The following is a 13,720-nucleotide window of genomic DNA, read 5'->3' as shown; positions in this document are numbered from 1 at the left end:
TCAGTGGGTTAAGGATCGGCGTTGCCGTGAGCTGTGGTGTAGGTTGCAGATGCGGCTCGGATCCGTGTTGCTGTGGCTCTGGCGTAGGCCGGTGGCTACAGCTCGATTGGACCCCTAGCTGGAACCTCATATGCGCAGGGCGGCCAAGAAATAGCAAAAAAAAAAAAAAAAAAAAAAGAAATGCCTTTGATACCACTTGATCCAAACCTCTGCTCTGATCATCAGGGAGACTGAGGCGCAGGGAGGTGAAATGATCTGCCCCAGTCGACCAAGCTAACTGGTGGCGGAACCTAGACAACACGGAGCTCTCGCATTTTAACCCAGGTCTCGTCCCTGGGCTGCTTGGTTCTCTGATGGAGAGCTGGTGAGTTTGAGCCAACTTGGCGTGGACTTGATGGGTCTTCTAACTTTCTCAAGGTGTGGTACCGACATTGTAATTACGCATTGGGGATCCCACAGGGAGAATATGGAGATCCCACAGGCAGAAGGCTATGTGATCTACATATTAGGAAGGCTCCCTATGGAAGATCGAAGAAACACTTGCATGTTGAAAATCAGAAAGGAAGCAGTATATTCCGCACGTCTGAGTCGCAAAAATAGAGAACACACTCAGTGGGAAAGGCGCCTACAAACGCTGGTCATTTCAAAGCGGTGGTTTCTGACGGACCGTTCCGTGGTTTTGGTGCCATCAGAAGTTTGGGGTTTCTAAACATGATTGGGGTGTAGGAAAGAGCCACATGTTCATGACGTGGGAGGGCAGAGAGACCCATGAGGGAAGAAAAGGCCACTTCCTGACTGCAATAAAGAAGACTGCAGAAATAAACGGAAGGTGGGGAAACGCAGCCGTGGCTACGGCCCCAGAAAATTCTGCAAGCAGTGCAACAACTCTGCAAGACTACTTATAATTTCTTTTCATCAGGAAAAGAAAAACATATCTTTGGTAGTGTGCCAATTCTCAGCAATTAATGGCACGTCTTTCCTTGGGAAAAGATACAATTAAAATCCTCCTGAAGTCGTTGCTCCCTGACTGCGGTGGACACCAGGGCTGCTCACTGATGCTTCTCTTTCCTTCCCGACACCCACGGTGGGCTGTGCTCTCCCGCCCACTTGCCGTGTCCTCACGTGACTCGCGTTGGCCAATGAAGAGACGGGAGGCTTTGAAAGGCAGGCGGCGGCACCACCTTTTCTTCTTTCCGGTCGTGGCAACCGGCAACGTCCCTGCCGGCGGCGGCTCTGCTGCCTGGGGCCGGGACTGAGCAGGACAGCGGTGTGGCACAGGACCTCTGCTTGACCCTGCTAGAGAGTGGGGTGCCTAAGGAAGAAACCTGCAAATTTAAGCCCCTGAATCTGTAGACCGACTCTTAAGCACAGCGGGATCTAACCTGTGCTGGCTGAAATGCCAGGCAACTCGAGTTCATCTTCATCAGTCCCGCCTCTTCGGATGCTGGCTGCGCTGCTCGCAACTGGGGGGGAAGCGCTACATGCAGGGAGTCTCGCTAGGAGCTGGACGCCTTCCAGCTTCCATCTCATACATTTTCACAATAAGCGGAAAGGCGAGTGTCAATAACCGCACTTTCCCTGTAAGAACCGAGAAGGGAAGTGACTTGCCCCAGCTCCCCGGCTCGCAGCAGAGCTGAGACAGGAAGACAGGTTTTCTGAATATCACACGAAGCTGGGCAGGGCCTCCTGTTACTGCTTAGAAACCAAGGTAATCTTAGCTTAGCTGATCACTCGGCTGTGACCTCTTCCCGTGTCTGTCACTCCTGCATCCTCCTCCTTGTTTTTGCTTTTCTATTTTCTCCAGGGGCCTGAGCCGTGGGAAGCTTTCTTTCAGCATGGTCCCCCACTTAGAGGTGACTGTCACCCTCCCACTAAATGGCGAGGAAATAAATCCTTGGCATGCAGCCCCTGAAAGGTAGGCTATGTTTTATATACATTGCAATTTGATGTGGTCCTTGTTTGAACCCTGCAGCAGCAGTTTTATTCCCTCTATGTGAAGAATGGGAAACTGAGGCGTGTTCTCTTGCAGCGCAGCAGGTTAAGGATGGTGTGTTGTCACTGCAGCAGCATGGGTCTGGTTTGATCCCCGGCCTGGGAACTTGAACATGCAGGGAGTATGACCAAAAAACAAAATGGGAAACTGAGCACAGGTGGGTTATGGAAACTGACTAAGGTTTAGTTAATAACCACTGGTGGGTGGATTTCAAATCGCTGTCACCTGACTGGAAAATGCTTGCTCTTTCTGGTGCATTTCCCACAGTGATCCTGCCTACATCTAAATCCTAATGGGACAAAAATAAAAAGTGAGTTAGACCGGAAGGATGGAGCCATCCTGCAGCCTGTTTGCTTGGGCTGTTCTCTACAAGAAGTAGCCTTTTGGTAGCTCAGAGGCTACAAAGTCCAGAGGTGCTGTCACAATGAAGGAACAGAGCCCTCCCAGCTCCTCAGGTGTGAGAGCCGCTGGAAATGGTTATTTAACCCCATTTTTTATTTGCCTATGGAAAGCACCCAATATATGGAGTTCCTGCGGTGGCTCAGTGGGTTAAGAACTGGACTAGCATCCATGAGGATGCAGGTTCGATCCCTGGCCTTGCCCAGGGGGTTAAGGATCTGGCGTTGCTGTGTGCTGTGCTATAGGTTGTAGGATCTGGTGTTGCTGTGGCTGTGGTGTAGGCTGGCAGCTGCAGCTCTGATTCGACCCCTAACCTGGAAATTTCCATATGCCGTGGGTATGGCCATAAAAGCAAGAAACAAGAAACAATTTAAAAAAAGAGAGAGAGAAAGTACTCAGTATGTATTTGTTCATACATTTCAGTTCTCCAGGGGCTTATTAAGGTCAGCAGTCGGTAAACAGGGCCTGCCCAGCTCTGAATCAGCAGTCGATAAACGGGGGCCTGCCCAGCTCTGGCTTCAAGGCGGGCTCAGGGATTTGACTTGCCCCCCGAGTGGGCATTTCCAGCGTCTGCATTTTCCCGGCAGCTGTTTAACACCTCGCACTACCATGAGCTAGGTACCAGTTTCTTAGTCCAGCTCTACGTCTGTTTCACTTCTCTGTAAACTAAGAGCTCAGATCCCTGGAAGGAATGAAAAGACATCCCGTTCCTGGTATTCGAGGCTAACTCTAGAAGCGGTTATTTATCGCACGTCTTATGCTCTGCTGCCCGGGAGCTGATTTGATGTGGTCAGGTCTTGTCCACGCTGTGAGGGGCTCTGCTGCCTTCGCCTCATCTGTAACAAGGGGAGGTTCCAGGCCTGGAGATCTCAGGGGTGGCCTTCTCGTTCTCAGACCTTTTCAGCCAGATCAGTACCGACCTGAAGCTCTGTCGACGTTGGTTTAACACCTGCACTGGTCACTCTGTTCATTCAGTATTTCCCCAGGGCTTTGCTCTGGGCCTGGTTCTCCCCTAGATGCTCGTGACAGAGAGTGAGTGAGACAGACAGGGTCCCTGGTCTGAGCAAACTCACAGTCTAGCGGGAAGAAAGAAATAATAAATGAGTAAACAGGTGAAGGTGCTCAGTTCACTGTGCCCGGGATTGGTTACCGTAGATGGGGGGTTATGGAAAACTTCCGTGGCAAGGGTCTTTCTGAGCGAAGACTTGGATGATAAGGAGCCAGACTGGAAAAGAACATTCCAGGCAGAGAGAGTAGAAAGTCTCTGGTTCTCAAAATAGGGTAAAATCAAGCATGAGAATAAGGTTGGGATAATACCGTTCGCGGAATGGTTGCTGTGGGCCGAGCACTGGGCTAGGTGCTTCCACCTGGGATCTCATTCTAATGAATCACCTGCAAGGTAGGGCAGCCGTTCTTTGAGCACCTGGGCTCCCTCTCCTCCATGGGGCTCTAGGGAAGCGGACGCAGTCAGGGCTCTTTGCAAATCCGTCTCGGGGCTCTCCCAGCATTTGGTGGGCAGTGACCAGGGAGGAAGGGTTCACACGACAAAGAATTGTCCCTCATCGGGTGTGATTCTCAGATGACCCACCAAGGGTTATGTTAGTGAAAAAATGTTTATAACCTCTGAACCTGAAACCTAACTCTGTGCACACACATGAAGCTGTGAAAGAATAAAAATATGTGTATATATACTGGCCTCAGCTCCCGGCTCCTGGCACAGGGCTTCTAAAACCTCTGAATTTCCTAAGTGATAAGAGTGCTAGGAGCATCTTTTTTGTTCTAATATTTAGTCTTTGACCCTAAATCCTGACACAGAGCTCTCAAATCCTTAGGGATTTCCCAGGTGCTGGAAGCGTATTTTGTTTCAGTGAGGTGGCTCTGGGGCTTCGGGATGCAGGCCGGTCAGCAGAAATATCACGACTGGAAGCTCGGAGCTGTCAGCTGCACCCTCCATCCTCTGGGAAGCCCAGAGGGGCTGGGGATTGAGTTAAGGACAGGTGGGGCACGAGTGATAAAACTTCCACAAAAATCTGCAAAGTATGGGACTTGGAGTGCCTCCAGTTGGGGAACGTGCAGAGGTGTCATGCGGAGTGTGTGCCCCGAGAGCGAATGGAAACGCCCCAGCCCTTCCCACGCACCTGGCTGTAGGTACCTCTTCACCTGGCTGTTCATCAGTATCCTTGGTTTTACCCTCTTGTAAATAAACTGGTAAGTATGAGGAAGCGGTTCCCTGGGTTCTGTAATCTGATCTAGCAAACGTTCTAATCCAAGGAGGGGGCCCTGGGAACTTCTGCTTCTCAGGCAAGTCAGGCACAAGTAAGGGTGACCTCGGGATCTACTGCTGGTGATGGCATCTCAGGTCGGGGTCTAGGGGACGGCGTTGTGGGACTGAGCCCTTCCCCTGCGGAGTCTGTGCTGACTTCGGTTGTGGTCGAAAGTGAATTGAACGGACCCAGTGCTGTCAGAGAATTGGCTGCTCTGGGAGAAGCCGTTGGGAAAGTGGTCAACGACCAAATGGAGGGAAGATCTTACTCTGTTTTTTATTTGGAACTTGATGGAGAAATGTTCACTGTTGCGGAAAATACCCACTGCAATGCTTGCCGCTCATGGGGTTTGAGTCACCAGAATGACACACCTGCACTGGCCTGCCTTGGAAGCTGTCCCTGCAAAAATGTAACCCGGGAGCTCTGACGTTGCCTTCAATAGATTTAAAATCCCGCATTTCTAAGCTGGAGATGCTTCCATTGCATTCTCTCGTTTAACTCCTTCATTGTAAGTGAATAAAAGCAACTGACTACGTCACTGTGTCCGCTAATGTCATGGAAGCCAAGCAAAGGCTTCTGCTGCTTTTTTTTTTTTTTTTTTTTTTTTTGTCTTTTTGCCTTTTCTAGGGCCGCACCTGTGGCATATGGAAGTTCCCAGGCTAGGGTTCTATCGGAGCTGTAGCCGCCTGCCCATGCCAGAGCCATGGCAACGCAGGATCCAAGCCGCATTTGCAACCTACACCACAGCTCACGGCAACGCCGGGTCCTTAACCCACTGAACGAGGCCAGGGATCGAACCCACAACCTCATGGTTCCCAGTCGGATTTGTTAACCACTGTGCCACGACGGGAATGCCGAGTAAAGGCTTCTACTGCATATTTATTTTTAATGACTCACCTGTTCTTTTTCCTCTATGAGATAATCAAGGCTTAGTGCTAAAAATGCAGTATCCCAGAAAAACCCCAGTCCCAGGCAAACAGGACTGCTGTTTCCCTTAGATAATGTCATTTTTTTCCCCCTGAAATTGGGTGTAGGTGGGTTTTATTATGTAAGACTTTAACTCCATGCTCGCGAAGGACAGTATTGAGTCAGATGGGGTAGAGAACCATCGCCCTAGAAAAAGCCCTGACTCACGGGGCAGCTTCAGATTAGGATGTGTTTCCACAGGTTGTCCCAAACGGGGAACACCCGAGGCGGAGTCCAGCCCTTTCCTGCACAGGTAAGGGTTGTACCTGTGAGGCTGGGCTGGTGTGTTGGGTTGGAAGGTAGATCACAGGGCCTTTGCCATCTGGGTTCCTCGCCCTGGCAGCCTCCAGCACGACGTCCAGAGGGATGCAGACAAGTCTAATGAAAGTCGTGGCACAGGGGAACTTTGTTTTTGCCATCCTTCCACCTCTTCTTGACACCTGCTCTCTAGGTCCTCGAGTTGAGAACTGTCCCCAGACGGTCCAAAGTGTGGCTTCTGACCTCAGACAGACGTAGACTCAGGTCTCCGCTCCGACCTGACCATTCTGCGCCTGCGCCTCCTTGCCTGCAAAGTGAGGTGATGAGAATCTGTCTGCCCGGCGTACGTGCTGGGACTAAAGAGAAGGAACAGGCTAAGGTCGCAGCTTCTTAGCATCATGTGCAAGGTCGATGTCTAAGAAGTTTTTTTATCGGAGTTCCCCTAGTGGCGCAGTGGTTAACGCATCCGACTAGGAACCATGGGGTTTCGGGTTTGATCCCTGGCTTCCCTCAGTGGGTTAAGGATCCGGTGCTGCTGTGAGCTGTGGTGTATGTCGCAGACGTGGCTTGGACCCCGAGTTTCTGTGGCTGTGGTGCAGCTCCAATTCAGCCCCTAGCCTGGGAACGTCCATGTGCTGCGGGTGCGGCCCCAGAAAAGACAAAAAAGAAAAAGAAGTTTGTTTATCACTGTTCCTCATCCGCCCAGCTCCGCTGTCCCCAGTAGTGACTTGGGAGCCAAAATTCTTTATTCCCATTTCTGGTGCCTCCTTTCTCACCTGTGTCACTGATTTCACCTGGTTGGTAGGAAACCAGGCCACTTAATGAAGCAACGCGTATTAAGGTGTGAGCAACCAATGGACCATCCTTTTAGCAGGCTGCCTGTGTTTTAAAACTTATTAACCTTCACCAGAGGAGTGTGCATAAGATAGTTTTTGAATGGAGCAGAAAATGGTAGCAGAGTTTCCAGTGTCCCCTGTCGTGGGTCCTGTCCCCTTAAAGTGCATGTGTGGGAGCCCGGACCCCTAGGCCCTCTGGATGGGAATGTGTTTGCAGGCAGGGCCTTTGATGGGGGACTGAGGTTCCACGAGGTCACTGGGCTGGGCCCCAATCCCATGATTGGTGTCCTCGTAAGAAGAGGAGGTCAGGCTGCAGACATGCACAGAGGGAGGCTGCGTGAGGCCGCAGGGAGAAGACACCCGCCCACTGGCCAAGGAGAGGCCCTCAGAGGAAGCCAGCCATACTCATGCCTTGACCTTGGCCTTCGAGCCTCCAGATCTGTGAGGAAATCAAGTCCTGTTTTTAGGCCACCCAGCCTGTGGCAGGGCAGCTCTCGCAAACTAGGACACGTCCTGTGCCCGTCATGGGTCCTTTTCCGATTAAAGCTCCTGGGCCCAAAGCTCGGTGAGCTGCTCGAATGCCTTGTTCTCCTTTTTCGTCCTTACAGCAAAGCCCCAGAGACCCAGTGTGCGAGTTCCCAGCGGGAAGAGAGGAATGATTATTGCTGAGTTCCACGCAGCCAGGCAGTAATCATCACAGCAGTTTAGGGGGTTATCGTGACAGAGAGGGAAACTGAGAGAGGTTACAGATCTTAACTGAAGTATCATTCATTCAGGAGTTCCCATCGTGGTGCAGCGGAAACGAATCCGACTAGTATCCGTGAGGGATGCAGGTTCGATCCCTGGCCTCGCTCAGTGGGTTGGGGATCCGGCATTGCTGTGAGCTGTGGTATAGTTTGCAGACGTGGCTCGGATCCCGCGTTGCTGTGGCTGTGGTGTAGGCTGGCAGCTGTAGCTCTGATTCAACCCCTAGCCTGGAATTTCCACGTGTTGCAGGTGCCAAGTGCCATGTGCTGCAGTGCCCTAAAAAGACAATAATAAACACATAAGCAAATGAATGAATGAATAAGGTAATCACTCACTCAGCAGGTGTCTGTTGCCCATCGAAAGCCATGCCCATATACCAGGCAACGTAAAAGGAGCTGGACATGTATCAGCCACCCAAGCTGACTTACTCCCTGCTCTCCTAGGGCTAATCGTTTAGCGGGGAAAACAAATTTTCAACGGATCATCACAGACATAACTCTATCACCATAAATGTGATAACTTACGGAGACGCATACCATACCCGGAGCAGAGCCAGATCAGTTTCGTTCCATTCCGTAAAAATGTACAGAGCTCCTCTGCTCTGCCAGCCATTGTGCTGAGCGCTTGGGAAATACCAGTGAACAAGACAGACAGGGGCTCGAGCCTCTCAGAACTCCCAGGTCCAGTGGGAAAAGAGGATGTCCAAGAAGGCTTACAAATGAGAGAGAGAGAGAGGCGTTATGAGAGAGAACTTCAAGGTAACCTAGGAGCATTTAGCAAAGGCACATGATTAAGTCTAAGAAATCAGGGTAGAGAGTTCCTGTTGTGGCGCAGCAGTAACTGACCCGACTAGTATCCACGAGGATGCGGGTTCGATCCCTGGCCTTGCTCGGTGGGTTAAGGATCTGGCGTTGCCGTGAGCTGTGGTGTAGGTCGCAGACGTGGCTCAGATCCCGAGTGGCTGTGCCTGTGGTGTAGGCCAGCAGCTGCAGCTCTGATTCAACCTGTAGCCTGACAACCTCTGTACGCTGAGGGTGCGGCCCTAAAAAGACCAAAAAAGAAAAAAGAAAAAGACATCAGGGCCGGCCTCTGGAGGCGTTTGTGTACATCGTGAGGCCTGGAGAATCAGGCAGCCGTGGGCCAGGCAGAGGGACGCGGAGCTTAGTTCAGTCAGGCCACCTCCAGGGCAGCGCGGGCCTCCCTCCCGCTGGAGAGTCTCCTCTGAAGCCCTGTGCTCTCTGGTCATAAGCCACCTGCTGAGGTGGGCGCTGAGCGCAGAGCTGCCGCCACACTGCCTTGTCCGGAATGGGATGTTTGCCTCTGAGGGGGTGAGCCTGGCGGCTTCCCTCTCAGTGGGGCGTTTAGGGCCTGCGTCTCCCCTGCAGTCCTGTCCCCTGCAGTCCTGTCCCCTGCGGCAGCCACGGGGCTCGGCCTTTTCCGTGCTGCTCCTCCCCCACACAAGCCAGAAATCGGAAGGACGTGGTTACCAGACGCCCTGGCAGGGAGGGTTGGTCGTGCGGCCCAGTTCTGGCTGAGAAGCAGACATTCCTGGGTGGGCTTTCCCGAAGAACCTGAAAAAAGGTTATTTAGAACGGAAGTATAGTTGATGTACAATATTCTGTCCGTTTCTGCTGTACAGCCAAGCGACCCAGTCACACATGTTTATAGATTCTCACATTCTCCTCCATCATGCTGCGTCACACGTGACCAGATGCCGTTCGTTCCCTGTGCTACGCAGCAGGACCTCATGGCTTATCCACTCCAAACGCAATCGTTTGCATCTACTCACCCCAAACCTTCGTCCACGCCACTCCCTCCCCCTCGGCAACCAACCACAAGTCTGTTCTTCCCATCTGTGCGTCTGTGTCTGCAGAAGAACAGTTCTTTAAAGGAGAGACTTTTCCCCCCTCTTTCCGACGCCCTCTTCCCTCTTCTTGCCTTGAATCCAAACGAAGGACCTGGAAGCACAGCAGCCACCTGGTGAGGTGGGGGAGGGAAGCTACGGCTAAGGATGCGCAATCCCTAAGCAAGGGCCTGCTTCCCTCCTGGCTCCTGTCAAGCTGCCCTGCTTAGGCCCCGATCTAGCTGTTCGGAGGGGCTGTGGAATCTCCAGCACTAAGGTGATGAGATGTTTTTCCCCTTACCTTTACTGGCAACCAACCACATCCATATGCTGTGTTTAAGCTGTGACTCAAGCTGAATCATATTTGCTCAGGCTGTGGGACTCTCCGGAGTGCAGAGCCAGCCGCCTTTTGAAGCATCTTGATTTAGACACCTGGGGCTCTGATATTCTAGCACTTCATGTGAAAACAGGTAAAAAGTATTCAGGGAGTGGCTCCCCCCCAAAGCCTGGATACCACAAAAATGATGCAGATTTAAAAAAAAATTTACAGCTCAGGGGAAAATAGAAAAAGTGAATAGAAAAAAAAAAAAAAAGACATGACAAAAACAGGCTTTAGGTAGTGTGTCAGATTATATTCCCTTTTGTAAGATCTGGGCATGTGGGAAACACAGCCTCCTGAGCAAAAGACAGACAATTCCTCCAGATGTCTCCTTTTGTCCAACTCTTCCGTCTTGTATTTACAGGGAGGTCTTTACAACACGGATTTTCCAAGGCAATCGGATGCCTCTGCAGTCTAATCTCAAAAGTATTTTCTTACTGAAAAGAAATCTGCGCTTTTGTCTGGCTCACCCCCAGAACGCAATCCCAGAGTTTGTAAGTCAAAGCTACATATTGACTTGATTGCAGATTGCTGTCTCTGATGCAAAAAGGTTGATCTTTGTAAAGCTGGTCTTCGAAGAACCAGACTAGCCTGGATTCGGTGCGTCGCATATGTTTTATGCCTCAGCAGCTGAACCAGAGTCACTGCAGTAAACTGAGTTCATCGGTTTGGCCAGATCCTGGACTTGCGGGTACAGGGGAAGAAGAGCGGCCACCTCCCACAGCGGGACCGAGGGACCCGTGTGCCCACCTCCCCCTTTGGGTACCTGACTGGGGCCACCGCTTTGGGGTAAATCAGTACAGAGATCAGTGTGGGCCGTAAGGTGGAGAGGGTCCCTTGATTCAAGGAGCAGAGAACCACGGAAGCCAAAGAGAGGGTTTCCCACCTGTGAGACCCTTGGGCCAGAAAGCCGGTCGGGGCTTGAGGCAGCTGCACGGATGGGCAGTTCTCTTTGCTCTCTTGTGGCTGTACCATCCCATGCTGTGCTTTCTCTTGCCTTTCACAAGATGTGTCTGCTCTATTTTCCTGTCTTTATTAACAGGCCGGTTCCTCAATCCAGATGCCAGAAAGAGCTAGTCCAGAAGCCTTTGCTTACGGACCTGGTGACATGGCCTTTTTGGGTAGCGCTCTTGGCCAAAGGCATCGTCACGAGCCATTAGGCAGCTCATGGATAGGCTGCCTCAGGCCAGGTGCCCGCCTCCGTCCCCTCAGTGGTCACTGATGCACAGACACCGCCTAATGTGACTCTCCTGATCCAGGGGGCTGTGGCCAGGGCAGTTCATACCAGAAGCAAGCGTTAGGGAACAAGCTGTGGGACTTGTGTGTACCTTGAGTCCAGGGCCGTCACCCAGAACTCAGCTTGGCCAGCGGCCCCCAGATTTCCTCATCTGTAAATAGGGGGATGGTGACACCTGGTTCATGGGGTCGTCGTGAGACTTAAACCGACTGATGGACAATATTATACTAGCGATATTATTATCAGAAAGGGATAACCCCAAGCCATTTTGACCCATCTGGCTTCTCAGACAGCCTGGCCATTCATCTAAAGAGAAAAACAGCGGCAGAAAGCAAGTAACCAGTGCGGACAGCTCGGGGATGGGCAGCTCCTGCTTTCCTGAGGGAGGAGGGGTCAGGGCAGCCAGGAGTCCTGTGCCCGGGGTCCCACAGGACTGCGGGTGCGTGGACTGTGAGTGTGGGACAGTGTGTGTGTGTGTGTGTGTGTGTGTGTGTGTGTGTGGAATGAGTGGCAGATAAGAGACGACCCCTCCTCTTCCTCTGTTCAGAGCCTCTCCTGTCCACCTTTTCACCACGGCCCTCTCTACCTTTCGTTTTCATTTTCTTGGAGCACAGCTGATTTACAGCGTCGTGGTAGATTCGCATGCACAGCCACGGGATTCATGTGTGTAGGAAGAGGTATGTTCTTTTTCATATTCTTTTCCCGCAGAGGTTGTTATAAGCTATTGAGTCGAGGTCCCCGGTCTACACAGCATATCCTCATTGCTCATCTATTTCCTATACTGTAGTGTGTGTGTGTGTGCAGCCCGACCTCTTAATTTAACCTCTCGCCCCTTCCCCGCAGTGGGTAAGCGTTTTCTGTGTCTGTGGGTCTGTTTCTGTTCATTTGTGTATATACGTGTTTTTAGATTCCACATAGGTGATAGCACATGGTCTTTGTCTTTCTCTCTACGTTTCTTCAAAGAGAAAGAGAAAAGTAGACAGGACATTTAAAAAGCAATGCAGAGTTGAGGGAGTTCCCATCATGGCTCAGTGGTTAACAAATCCGACTAGGAACCATGGGGTTGCGGGTTCCATCCCTGGCCTGGATCAGTGGGTTAAAGATCTGGTGTTGCCGTGAGCTGTGGTGTAGGTCGCAGACGCGGCTCGGATCCCGCGTTGCTGTGGCTCTGGCGAAGGCCGGTGGCTACGGCTCCGATTCGACCCCCAGCCTGGAAACCTCCACATGCCATGGGTGCGGCCCTAGAAGAGACAAAAAAAAAAAAAAAAAAAAAAAAAGAATAAATAAAAAATATAAAACCCCAACAATGCAGAGTTGAAAAGAGAGAGGCGGCAGAGAGTGGGCAGAGGTAATGAGACGCTGGGTGTGAGTTCCCGGGAGGGGCTGGGCAGATCAGCCCACAGAGTTCAACTGCTGGGGAATTTTGGCTCGTAACACAACATCCTGTAGCTGCTGGTAAACACCAGGCCCTTTGTGGGAGAGGTGGCCCCGACCTTGGCAGAGCTGCGTCTGGGTGGGGACCCCTGGAACTCCCTGACTCACAGAGGAGATAGCTGAAGGAGGGCGGGGCACAGGCGTGGGACAGCCGGCTGCTGCCCAGCTCACCGGTGCCACCTTCAAGCACGGGGTGGGGGAGCGGGGCTGCAGAGACACCTGTTTCCCAGGCCTCTATCCCCACATGGACACCCGGGGAGCCTAGGTGAGTGGGCTCAGGTTGCTCACACTTAGGTTGTCAAGAAAAAGACCCTGAAGCTTAGGGAAAAGGGTCACAGGGTATTCACGAAGGCGAATGACTTTTCCAGGTCACGCCGCAGGGTGGGATGTGTTGGTGTGGCAGAGGCGACCCGCCGACTTCTGCAGTGGGGCAGGGAGATCACCGGGGCAGGCCAGGCAGAAGCCAAGGGCTGATGTGTCCTTTGAGAAGAATACGGGAAGGGCAAAGCTAGGGCGATGGGGACGAGAAGCAAGAGCTGAATCGTGCTCCCCTGTCTCTGGCCAGCCCTCCATTGGCACTGGTGGGGGGCACTCCTGGGGTCCCGGCTGTCTTCTTTGTCCAGGACTTCTCTCCCCTTCTCTGTTAATTAGGACATTGGAGAAATTTTCATGAAAATTACGGTGTCTAGACTTGGGGAGCTGTGGGGAGCGCTAGGGGAAGGTTTAATTGCAGCGTTGAGAAGACACATGAAGACGGCAGGGTTTTGCAAGTCTCTTCTGAGGACAAAGCCGCACGGAGCTGTGGTTTCCCCGATTGCCCTGACATTGCCTGTCATGTCAGGGATGCCTTGGGTGTTTTGTCTGAGCATTTAGGGTTGCCAAAGTGTTTGTCTCCTCAAGAAAAAGTTGCAAGGATCTGCAGAGAAAGCTGTGCTGCCGTGCTTTGGTCTTCAAAGCGGGAGCCGTCGTAAAGGGGGACAGAGGCAGACCTGAAGATACTCCCCGCATCTTTTGGAGAAATAGAGGAAGTGACGAGGATGGAGCCGCCTACCTTGCCAAGTCTGGTTACCGGGTGTTTCTGGTTACCAAGGACACAGATTCAATGACATGTGTCCTTCAGCCTACTGTTGGGAGGACCAAGCAAAATGCTTCCCTTGCTAACATATAGTAAAGCCAGGCTCACTGGTATCCAGTTAACTAGAAATCCCCATGAGTCGGCCCTTCTCCACCTGGAGAGGACAAAGTGACTGGTGTTCGTGATGATGCCTGGAAGGTTCCAGGCCATCCCCAAATGCCTTTTGCTTTTCCCAGTGGAACTGTCACTGTCGTTTCTGCTGATTACGCATGTAAAACTCGCTTACTAT

At 51.9% G+C, this 13,720-nt stretch overlaps 1 long non-coding RNA gene across 2 annotated transcripts; it reads left to right on the top strand.

Moving 5' to 3' along the window:
* On the top strand, window positions 183-11,848 carry LOC110260388. Of its 2 annotated transcripts, XR_002343635.1 has the most exons (4): window positions 183-1,708; window positions 1,805-1,915; window positions 5,824-5,875; window positions 10,050-11,848. It is a non-coding gene; the product is annotated as an uncharacterized LOC110260388 (long non-coding RNA). The 2 variants fall into 2 exon arrangements; XR_002343634.1 differs by lacking the exon at window positions 5,824-5,875.

The sequence above is a fragment of the Sus scrofa genome, chromosome 4 (assembly GCF_000003025.6).
Source record: "Sus scrofa isolate TJ Tabasco breed Duroc chromosome 4, Sscrofa11.1, whole genome shotgun sequence".
In the NCBI taxonomy this organism is placed as follows: domain Eukaryota; kingdom Metazoa; phylum Chordata; class Mammalia; order Artiodactyla; family Suidae; genus Sus; species Sus scrofa.
This window is presented reverse-complemented; position numbering and strand designations above follow the sequence as displayed.